Source organism: Saccopteryx bilineata, chromosome 6 (assembly GCF_036850765.1).
Source record: "Saccopteryx bilineata isolate mSacBil1 chromosome 6, mSacBil1_pri_phased_curated, whole genome shotgun sequence".
NCBI lineage: Eukaryota > Metazoa > Chordata > Mammalia > Chiroptera > Emballonuridae > Saccopteryx > Saccopteryx bilineata.
In genome coordinates, this window is record NC_089495.1 from 104,124,608 (window position 1) to 104,136,785 (window position 12,178).

The window sequence follows — 12,178 nt, forward strand, 5'->3', positions numbered from 1 at the left end:
CTCAAGACAAACAAACAAATTAATCAACTTGGCACAGGCAATTACCAGCAGAAGCCAGAAAGCAATATCTAAGAAAGGGCAGTTTGCTAGCTTGCAGATGATATTAGTGTCTGAGTCCCAAGCAGAAATTTTGGATAGAGTTCCTTAATCAATTAGCCTCCTAGAAAGTACTTAGGACACATTGGTTATGCACTTAGTGTGGAGTGTACAAAAGAATAACTCTTGCGAAATAAGTAGGCCTCGGTCTCTAGCCCTGCAAGTGGAGGAACGGCTTGCATACTGTTTTCACTTAGCAGGAGAGACAAAGGAGGAAGCTGTCAGAAGCTGGCTCCCTGCTTTGTCTGGAGTCTGTTTCCTATCACCTCTTGTCCCAGGCCCTGGATCAACACTTGGACCTGAATAAGCTGAGTGTGGATGGAACCAGTAACTATAGTCAGTGATCTCTCTCCACAGGAAAGATTCTTCACCTGTTTGAAAACCAAATCCCTTTGAAAATCTGACGCAAGCTTCCCCCAGAAAAGTTAATGTCTTCACAAAACACCAAAAATTTTATTAAAAGCTAGAGAAATTTGCCAGCTCCCTGAAATTCAAAGGAATTTAAGAAACCCGGATTAAGTATTTATATTCTAATGTTAAGGGAAAGGAAAAATATTATGAATATTTCTTTCTTCCTTTATCTTTAGAGTCCAACATAAAACGTGGAGAAAAGGCCAGCTTTCTGCAGGGCTCTCTGGAATTGAAACACATTCTACCAGACAGAAGTCCTTGGCGACCAAGTTCACTAACGACTCAGAGGAATTTCCGCTCTGCTTTATCAGTTCTCTGAGATGGTCATTCACTTCTTCATTGTCCTGCAATTTTAAACTGTTTAGGTATTTCAAACTTTTATAATTCTTGGAATATAATGGAATATTAGATTCCATTTACAATTCTGGGAATATAATGCATTTCAGTAGAGTAAACTGGCTCGTCTATAAGAGTAGAAGGTTTGAACCAAATAATTTCCTTTCAAGGCCCACCATTCTCCTCGGGTTCCATACCTCGGAAGCATTCTGGAGTCTATCTCCATGTCCTCGTTCTTAATTCAGCTTCTTAGTAAGCTCTATCAATTCTTCCTTTAGAATGTTTCTAGAATCTGCAACTTAATTTCCATTTTTCCCCGGTGGCTCTGGTTTAGGCCGCTATAGTCTCATACTCAGACTATTACAATAAACTTTTAACTATCCCCTATCTCCATTTTTATCTTCCTCTAACCCTTAATATACAATATAAAATTAGTCTTCTTTAAAACATCAATTGTATTCAATGGATGCCTCGACCAAAACCTTCTATTTTTCTACTGCCTGCAGATTAAAGTATAACTCTGCAGCCTAAGCCTGTGATGGGTTTGTCCTGAGTTAATTTCATTAACCCAGTCCTATATCTCCCCAATGCTCTGTCCTAAAAGGTTCCAGATTAGGGCTGTTTATCAGAGAAGCGTGCATAGACATTTGGAAGGCAGGAGTGGAGAAGCGGCCATTTTTTATGGCAGAAGTTTAGAAGAGGCCCAGTTGTGTTAACTCACACAGGTCTCTGTGCATCGTCTGACAATTGGCCTGCAGTTTCTCCAGCTTCTGCCAGACAAACACAGTGCAGCTTCTCAAAGTCCAGAACCGTGTATGTGCAGCTTTGACACAGGTGGGCAGCAGCTCTCCCTCAGGCCGCCCACCTATGTTATCAAGACCGGAAGAGGCAAAAGAAAAGAGGGGGGCTCAGCTTGTACTTAGGGGTTTCAGGTTTTCCTTGTGGGTTCCCATTTGCTCTTGCCCTTCCCTATTTCTATCCACCTTTTGTTCCTGACTGCCTGCCTCTGACCTGTGGAGGCCCCAAATCATGACAGACAGAGCCTTGCCTAGAGGGCTCCACCGGCTCCCACATTTCCCCGAGGCCCCCGAAGCTAGAAGAGGTCCAAGGAAAAGGATTTCTCTCCCAGTTGTCAGAAGGAACAACCCTGCTGGCCCCTTGCATTTGGACTCCAGCCACCAGAACCATGAGAGAAAAAATTTATGTTGTTTAAGTCACTCAATCTGCGGTCTTTCATGACAGAAGCCCAGGAAACTGATATAACCTCCCAGTCATCTTTCCCAATTGGGGCCCCTCCAGATTACTAATGCTCTCCCAGGACCCCATACCCCAACTTTTGGAAAGGAAAAACAGACAATTTTTTAAGGCACCAGACTCTGAATTAGACGCTCTACATTCTTCATCTCATTTAACCCTCATGCAGCCATAGGAGATAACTGTTACTATCCCATCTTAGAAATGAGCAAAGGAAGCCAGAGTTGTGTTAAATACTTGCCCAAGGTGAGTGATGGAGGTGACATTCAAACCCTTGCTCTTGCCAGTACTTCATCCTGCCTCCCTTTTCATTAAATAGCAGATCATTCAAACTTTGAAATCTTCCTGTCCTCTGACTTTTCTCACCTTCTCTACACTTCCCCAAGGAGACCTTCACAGTTTCAAGAAACTGAGAGGCAGGGTATTCACTTCATAAAGCTCAATTTTTTACCCTCTGGGACCTAGTCTCATTATATTTCTCCATCTTATAGAGAGAGACAAGGAAATATCAACTAATTAGATGGATTGGAGAGAATGTCAGGAAGAAATTGGGGAAAAAATACACTAGGATTTACAGGATGTTTTTCAAGTTGCAATTTTATGACTTGGAAGAGGGCATTACATAGAAAGTATGCCAACAAAGTACTGCTTGGGAGGGAATCCTTCAGAGATCTGCTTTAATAAATAAATATATTTTGAAATTAACTCTCCAGCCCTGGCTGGTTAGCTCAGTGGTAGAGCATGGCCTGGCATGTGGATTTCCCAGGTTTGATTCTCAGTCAGGACACACAGAAGAGGTGACCATCTGCTTCTCCACTCCCTTCCCTCCCCCTCACCTCTCTCTCTCTCTCTCTCTCTCCCGCAGCCATGGCTGGATTGATTCGAGCAAGTAGGCCCTGGGCGCTAAGGATGGTTCCATGGCCTCCACCTCAGGCAGTAAAAATAGCTCAGTTGCCCCACGGAGCATTGCCCCAAGAAGGGCAAAGCATCACCCCATAAGAGGTTGCTGGGTGGATCCCTGTCAGAGCACATATGAGAGACTTTTCTCTCTGCCTCTCCTGCTCTCACTTAATTTGAAAAAAGAAAAAAGAAAAAGAAATTAGCTCCCCATTTTCTATAGTAAATTCCCATGCTGGTATGAAAGTATTGCATTCTTATTTATGAAAAGAATCTCCCTCTATTGTTGTGCTTACCCTGTTCTGGTGATAGTGGTTGCAGAGAACTCAAGGAAGGCCACTGATACAGACCCCACCAGTTAGAGCCAAGGTCAAAGGCAGAGGCAGATATCATTAGGCCTCACCCACAGAGGGCTGCAGACCCAGAGAGGGTCAAATGAAGGAACATGGAGGCCCAGTCGCGGGCCAGACTGCAAAGAGGACTTCAGAGAAGGGTTCCTAATCTAATGGAAACTTTGTTGTTAAAACTAAGGAGCCCTTGACTTGATGTCTTGCTGTCTTGATAGGCTTGGACCCAGGTTCCTATAGGTAGTTCTTGACCCTGAACATTTTGGTCTGATTCACACTTTACACTGGATATTCTCTGCATGCTGCCCACCTCCACCCCAAACAGATCCATTCTGTACCCTTCTCCCCCTGCTCTGTGCCCCTGTTCGTAGCACTCTAAGAACTGCCTCGTTGACTCTGGCTTCCACTTGGGTTTGGAGCATTTGGTATATTTATTGCCCCAGATTCCTTGACACTGGACCAACCTTTGGCAACAACCGCTTTCCTCTACCACAGGCAGAGGCTGCGCTTTGGAAGCCCCGTCCCTGCAGCTACGTCCCAGGACTGCTTCTTTTAGCTGTCTCCCTCGCTTCTCCAGTGGCAGGTCCCTGGTGTAGCTCTCCTGGGGACTCCCTATCTCTTACTGCTGCCTTTGACTCTGCCTGTGCTTTTGCACGTGACCTCTTCATTAACTCTCAAGTGTACCATCACTTTTCTGCCAGGACCCTGACAGATTGCTACTGCAGCTCCAGGATCCAACACTTGGCAAATACTAGGAATTCAATAAAAATGAGTTGGAAAAGAAATAAATTGAAGGTTGGGGAACAGACTTTGCTTCCGCTTTAAGGTAATTCCACTCTCCTTTCGTTCTCCTCCCAGCTCCCCTTTCCCTCCACACCTTTTTTACATTTTTTATTTTTCAGCCTTCGTTTTATGACCTTGCTCCCAGTTGTCTGCAGGAACTAAGAACTGAGGGAACAGTTGCTGAGACAGTTATCTATCACCACTCGGAAGAGAACTAGAATTTGAAACTCGGGACATCCACAGACCCTGAGCAGGTGTTTGGATTCTGCGGGAAATAGCTGAGAAAGCTGCGGCACACGTGGTTGGTAAACGGGAGACGCCCATGCGTGGAAATCAGCGAACTGATAAATTAGCAGCAGCATGTCCCAGCTGGCATGAACGGGCCACAACAGAGAACACGGCGGGCCGTGGATGGGATTCTGGATTCACACACACAGCACCAGAGCGTCTCGCTCGGCATTTTAATATGCTGACAGTTGTGTTGAGTGGCCTTCTTGTTTTCCGGCCCATAATGAAATGATAAAGGAGAGAGAGGTCAGCTGCCCCGGGCCCTTCTCCAGGCAGGGCCACGATGCTGAACAGTGCAACTGAACAGGGAAAGGCGACTGAGCACGACACCTGCAGTCTGTTCTCAGGGGCCGGACCGTCTCAGGGAGGAACACGCCTCAGCCGGAGCTTCTGCCCTTGTGGGATCAATACGGGAAAAACAGACAGCTGATGTTTTGAGTATCCATAGAAACTTTGACCTCCATTTCTTTTTATCTTAACCTTTATTTAAACCTATGTAAACATCCTTATATTAAAGCAGAGACATTTTCTGTGGCTTTTAGAAAACAATCTCCGTGAATTTCGATCCTCTCCTGTCTTTTTGGTGTTGTTCCATTTGATATAAGTACTTTCTGAACACTAGAAATACATATCGCAGGCCTTCCAGATCAACATCCCTAGAGATGGCAAGTCAGAGGAGAGAGCTACCTTTGGCCCGGCAGGCATCTGCGGCAGGTACGCGCTGGCGACAGCAGTCCGCTGGGAGAAAGCCACATCTGAATATGAATTCTGGTCCTGCCACTGTTCACTCACTGCGTGACCTCCACCCCTCCCATATCGGTTCCCACATGACTGCAGCGGGGATAATCCTTATATCCCAGCATTGTTGGAGGATTAAACTAGGCAGCACGTGCCCAGTGCCTAGAATAGTCCCTAGCCTTTAGCAGGCCCTCGGTGGCTGGTGTCTGCGAGCGTGCTGGCCGAAGGCCTGTCTGCATGCGTTGACCACAAAGACCATGGGGATGGAGCATGATGAAACGAATCACTTTTGTTTTCCCTGTTCTGACAAAAGAAGTCCCCTGGCTCTCACTGGGTGTAAAGCAGCCAAAGCAGAATGAGTCCTAAGAGCCCCCTTTGTCCTGACAGAGGCCTCATTTGTCAGACACAAACGCTGTTCTGGCAGACCCAGACGCTGGTGCCACTGTTACAAATCTGTTTGGGTTGGAGTACCACCAGGTCACCGCTGTGACGCGTCCAAGCTCCCAGGCTGCCCGAGCCCCGCAATGAATCCACTCACAGCCAACCTGCCCCCGGGCCCTGGTAACCTCGGGCTTTAAATTCTGAGAATCAGCAATTCATTTTGATGACTTCGCTCCTCTCTGGGTTGAGGGTTCCCGGGGTCCTTGACCTGCCAGCATGTTGGATGACTTCTGGAGAGATTTCCTGGGCTCCAGAGCAACCGTTACCGGCGTTGAGAGTGAAGGGACCTGGCAGGATTCCTGCTTGGTGGCTGCACTGGGAGCCTGGGCATGGTACTCATGGCTGGCAAAGGCCACTGCTTTTGCTTTGTAAGTGGTTAGAGAGAAAAAAAAGGGGTGGAAAAGCTTTTAATAGAATTTTATAGAGGAATTCATTATCAACAGTTTCTGAAGCTGCTCAGGTGAACCGCACACTTGAAGACAGACAACGGGAAGCTGGCTGCTGGGGCGGGTGTGGAGCCTGACAGCTTACACCTGGGCTCCGTCTGGGGGCCACACAGTCATACCTGCTCCTCTCCCTGGTCACTGAGAGGGGTGAGTGATGACAGGAGCAGAGCCGAGAACCTACAGAACTTACTGCAAGTGAACTTCTTCATATAGATTTTTACATTTTCTATTCTTATTTTTAATTGTGGTGAAATAGTTATATAATTTGCCATCTTAACCATTTTCAAGTGTACAGCTCAGTCGTATTTTTCACTATGGTCTCCAGAAACTCTTTGCATCTTGCTCAGCTGAGATTCTGTACATGCTTAACAGTAAGTCCCCATCCCCCTTTGTCCCCCAGTCCCCGACCAACACCATTTCCTTTCTGTCTCTATGGATTTGACTACTCTAACTACCTCAGATATGTGATCTCATAAAACTATTTGTCTTTTTCTGTGCTTGGCTTATTTCATTTACCAGAATAGTCTTAAGGTTCATCCAAATTGTAGCATGCGTCAGAATTTCTTTCCTTTTTAAGGCTGAATAATATGACAAGTTGTCTGTTTAAATCGCATTTCTATTAAAGATCCTTTGACTATGAGGGAGAGCAAAGTTGGATGAGGGAGACTCTTTTGGGTTTAAAGTTTTCATAAAGCCTGAAGACCCTGCATCTCTTTAGGGATACAGTCTTCTCATCCACATTCACTATCCATCATCCTGTGCTGTCAATCAGGCAATCAGTAAATTTTAATCACTGACCATAGTGACCTTTGTGTCATTTCTAGCCCTCTGAATTGAATTCTGGGGAAGGCCAGGAGAGAAGGAGGCCCAGCCACAACACAACTTGGACATTTATTAGTGGGGAGATCCTGTGTGAGTCATTTCACCACTATGAACATAGTAACTTCACAGTAAAATGAAGATGATATTATAAATTCTCCCTAGGTTGGGTGGGGATTAAGTGAAAGAATGTATATTAAAGCATCAAGTATGGTGCTGGGTAAGTTTTCAACACATGGATGTTAAGTCTTATTACAAAGCAAATTAAAGATGAGATTCTTTCTCTTACCAAACATAGCACCCCAAAAGATCAATGGCTCTTCAACTTCTTTTTGAATCAGGACCTCTGGAAAAATCACATACATAATTTGACAGGGAATTCTTGCATCTTATGATGTCCATCCATGGACTTCAGGTACATATACAGGGATTCAGGATCTAGATAACAGAAAACATATAAAATATAGATCATATTTTGCAGCATAAATAAATAAGGAGCAGAGTCTTGTATAACACTAAAGAGAAAGTAACAGAGGGCTGGAAGAGTCAGGTGGATTCAATCCTTCATGGTTATTCAAAAATATCTCAGGAACTTGGCACTTACTTTCATTGTACTGTGAGTGGTTCACCAGTATTGATTTCTCTCTCACTCACCACCCTTTGAAAGCACTTATCCTCTTGGTAGCTATACAATGTAAATACTTACTGGTGTTGGTCTGGTGGCTTGGTTAATTCACTTGCGGGTACAACCTTTATGCATTTTCCTCATGTTGTATGCTCTGGACAGCCTGTTGGTTGCTGAATGCCTCACCCAAGGCCCCACAGACACAGCTCTTTTGAGGAAATTTTGAGTGCAAAATCACTGTGGCAAGTCGCATCTCAACTGATTTAAAGTCCCATAAGATGGAGTCGCATCTCAACTGATTTAAAGTCACTTCACATGTGCCTATGCGGATGCTTGGCATGCGTGGACAACCATCGCCTTGTGCTTCAAGGGGAATTTTTTTTAAATGACTCAGATAGCTCAGCCCTAAAATCCAGCTACCATTCTCTGCCTCCTAGAGTTATCCATCTGACACGGGGACCCAGGAACCATCTCAGTCTCCTGCCTGCCTGCCACCCGGACCGTTCTCCAGCCAGACCAAGTCCAGGGCATCCTGTAAGCAGTTACACAAGTGTTTGCTGTCATTTCAAGCCTGCTTCCACTGGCACCATTGCCACTGCTGTTACAGATTCCATTTCTGCACCCTCCTCTCTGTGGCCTGGGGTGAGCATTTTACTAAATTTCAGTATCCTTGTAGTTGCTGTTTCAAGTGTAGCATTAAAGATTTATGTGCTAACAAAAAGCCTCTTGTCTAAGCAGGTAGGGGGAAACATATAGGGAGTCTAATCTTCTAATTGCCTAGGAACTGGCAGGTTCCCTCGCTCTCCAATTAGAGAGCCTTTGATTTAAGTCAAATAGCAAATCTATTAAATCTGATACCTTAGAATGGTTTGAGTAGCCATGCTGTTATAAACTTCTTAAAATGGCAGTAATCTGAAGAATCCAGGGTAAGATAAGAAACAAGTCTACTAACATGGCCAGAACAAATAACTCAACTGGCCCAAAAAATGTTAAGCTTTTCCAAACCCAGAATTATGGAAAAGATAGCATCCATCAGAAAGATTTCTACTCTCTTTCCTCCAATAATCTCAATTCCAGCAAAGCCAATTCTTCTCAGTGGCAAGAAAAATAAGTCGGGCTATATGTTTTGTTTGACTTTTGTTTTTAAAATAGTACTTTCCCCCTAGTTACAAAATATATTCATGCTTCATGCAGAAAGCTTTGAAAACAACACATCAAAGTAAAGGTTACTTAAGATCCCACTTACCAGCAACAACCACTTTAAGCATTTTAATGTCTTCTTTTCTTTTATATTTACATAGCTAGATAAATTTTTTTACAAAAATTACATGCTGATATATACAGGCCTTTTGGTTTGTTTATCTATTTTTTCATTTAGCAACACAATTTATTTCTATACCAAAAGACATTCTTCTTAATATGCTGCCTAATGGCACATACAGTTCCATCATTTGAATGTACTGTAATCCCTTCTATTTAGACATTAAGGGCATTCCGATCTCTTCTGACATAAATGGGGTTTTGATGAATACCTCTATATGAAAATTTTTAACTTCCTCTCTGATTGTTCTTAGGGCAACTTCCCGAAAGTTTACTCTGTCGTTAACATATACACATACTTTTAATCTTAGGTAGTCTTCAAGTTCTTCCTTTAATTCCTTTTCTTTGGGAGTAATTTTCACCAAACAGTACCACAAGTATAGATGCAAAATACAAGAAATGACTATGCCTTCTATAGACCCAGAAACATTGAAAACTGAAGTTGTTCATTAAGGAAAGCTGCAAGGCCAAACCAGAGATGAACTATTTCCTGAGAAGCCAAGGAGAGAAAATGAGTGATCTGCTGATATTAATAAAAGGATTCAAGGGATATTAATAAAACTGAGTTTCCAACACATCCAAAAGCAAATGCCATTGAGGAAGGCAATGCAGTTAGAAAAGACAGATACCCTGCACAAAACAATGCATTGTTTACAGTAATATATGAAGTTGCAATACATCTAGATTAAATTGTCAAAGATGCAGTCATTGATGATATGAGAGTTTTAGATCCTTTCGGGTTTTTTATTTGTTTCTATCCAAGTTATGTGTACATACATTTGAAAGAGTGAAATTGTTTTTGCAAAACAGCAATAGTTGCTCCCATCCTCTCTCATTTTATTCTTGCAAGAGGCAACCACTTTCCTACTGTTTTGGTTGATTCTCTTGCCATTTATTTTCACATTCCTAATAGCCTATTTATATGCTTTTTAACCTAATATTTTTCTGGCTTTTTAACACGTCAGATTATTGAGATTATTTCCACCATTTTTTTGTTTTTCCTTAGATAAAATTATTATACTTTGACCTTCCACTCTGGAAGGTGACACTGTAGCTCTTTGGCCACCAGCAGCACACCCACGCATCCTCACCACACTTTGGTATGTCGGTGTGGGTGTGATTTTGGCTAGATCAACACTTACATTAATATAATAATATTATTCTCTGATTACTTTTCTGCACAATTTTGTTTTCGTTGGAGTTAGTCATTATTTTTTTTGTTTGCCCAGTTTGTATGTATTGATTACTGAGTCAACCTCAGCCTCTCCACGACTTTCATTGAGAATTGTCTAAAGTCGTTTAGTTGTCTGAATCAAAACATTCAGACACATCAGCTCCTCTGTCATGTTCATCTTGAAGTGATCTCTCCGGGAAATCCTGACTGCCCCAATCTGATTCTGTTTTTCTAATGCTTCATACTGGCGTCCTTCCTCTTAGAGCTCCTGTTCCCTAAAATGTGTGTCTTCCTTTCTCTTAATTAATTCTCCCAAGAGATGTTCAACAAAGACTGCTAAGGAATTAAACATTTTGTGAGCCAGAAAAATGTTTTTATGCCACTCTCTCATTTGATTGATATTTGACTAGAAAGAGTTCTCACCTAGGAATAAGTTTTCCTCAAATGTGATGCCATTGATCTGTTACTGCCTAGATTTCAGAATCGTTGAGAAAACTAATGCCATTCAGATTTCCAGCCCTTTGTGCATTGCTTGGTTTCCTCTCTGGAAGCCTCTAGGGATCTTCCCTCTGTTTCTAAGGGAGCCAAAAGCTCATGAGGATGTCACTTCATGTGCAATTATTTTCATCTATTGTGCTGGGCACTTCATTCTGTGACATTATCTTGAATTAGTGATGATTTCATACCCTCTATTTTTCTAGAATTATCTTTTCTCACTTTTCCCCCTCACTTCTGCCTTTTGGTTCTACTTTCTGAGGTTTTTCCACAACTCTATCTTCCAACCCCTTTAGGGAGTTTCCTCTTTCAGCTATAGTGTTTTTAATTTCCAAAAGCTCTCTTTTATCCCCTTGATTTTTTTATAACACCCTGTTAATGTTTCACAAATGCTTTCTTTGAGAATATTAATTATATTCTGTTTTCTATATAGTCTCTGTTGCTCTGAGTTATTTGAGGTAATTTTTTGTTTTGGTTTGCTCTCTGTTCATTTTGGTCTCCATCTTTATTTTCTTTTAATTCACCTCAGTTGTCTAGTGATCTTTAGTTGTCTGCTCATATTTAAAAGCAAAGCATAAAAATCTCTGCTTGGAAGCACGAAGCCCATAGATGGGGGGCTACTGAATGTCAACTTCAGTGTAAGGTGACGTGTTGGGCCATCCCCTTAGGGAAACTTGGATTTTAGTATCTTTAGGTCATTCTTCTTGAGCTTGTCAAATTTCCCAGAGAAGGATTACCTGCTCTCCTAACTGGAAATTATAGGCCTGGCTGTCAATATTTTAGAAGTTTAGTCTTCTTTTTCTTCAATATCCCCACTGCCAACTATGCCTTGGGTTCCTCAGGCCAGACATCTCCTCTTTTAGCCTCTCTAGAAAATAATATTCATCTTCTGCTGGAACAGGTGGGGAGCTGTCCCTTGGCTACACAGTGATAAAGAGATCTAGAGCTCAGACCACCTCTTAAGTGGAATATTAATCAATATTCATGTTTTGAGGTTCACTTGCAAACCTACTTTTATAGATACTTGTGTCATGGACTCCTGAGCCTTTGGGTGTCCTCTGTCAAAAAAGGGGGGGATGCTTTTCTGCTCTCCCCACTGCTGGCCTAGGATTCCACCTGCTTGGGTCAGCCAAGTTGATCAACACTCATCTATCTTCTTATAAGTTTCCAAAATTTGTTGCTATTTTCTTTTCATTTTTGTTGGGGTTATGTTATATATAAAGATACTGTCATTTTACTGGGGCTTCAAAGGGAGAAACATAGATGCATGTACTCCTAGAGTCAGGGAATATTTTTAAGAAAGAGACATCATAATAGAGACAACTGTTACCACAAAAATTCAAAGGGCAATTCACTAAGGGAAGGATAAGAGTACAAGAAAAGATACTCCAAGCTCAGCTGTTTTTCCTAAAGAAGGAAGCAGAATGCAATTGAATGATGGAGGAAGAGGTAACACCTCACAGCAGGAAACCAGATTTGGAGCAAACTTCATGATGTTGAGTGATTCTTATTTGCCCCCACCAACACCACCACCGCCAATGGAAACAGCTACCATTTTCAGATTGCTTCAAGTATTGGTTTAGATAATTCACCTGCATTAACTCATTTGATCTTCATGATGTTATTATCCCCATTTTTCAAATGAGGAAATGAAAGCATAGGAAGGTAAATTCACATATTTAGGATTATAGAGATAATAAGTGATAGA

General features: G+C 42.4%; 1 long non-coding RNA gene across 2 annotated transcripts in view; it reads right to left on the reverse strand.

The window, feature by feature from the left end:
- The window catches only part of LOC136309177 (uncharacterized), a 146,878-nt gene that overhangs the window by 85,277 nt on the left and 49,423 nt on the right, over positions 1 to 12,178 (reverse strand). The window contains exons 2-3 of one of the 2 annotated variants that reach the window (XR_010726251.1): positions 7,146 to 7,294; positions 4,080 to 4,807 (exon numbers count right to left, since the gene is read on the reverse strand). This is a non-coding gene — a long non-coding RNA (uncharacterized lncRNA). Of the gene's footprint in view, positions 1 to 4,079; positions 4,808 to 7,145; positions 7,295 to 12,178 lie in introns of those variants that run through there. The other variant, XR_010726252.1, reaches the window with a different exon arrangement.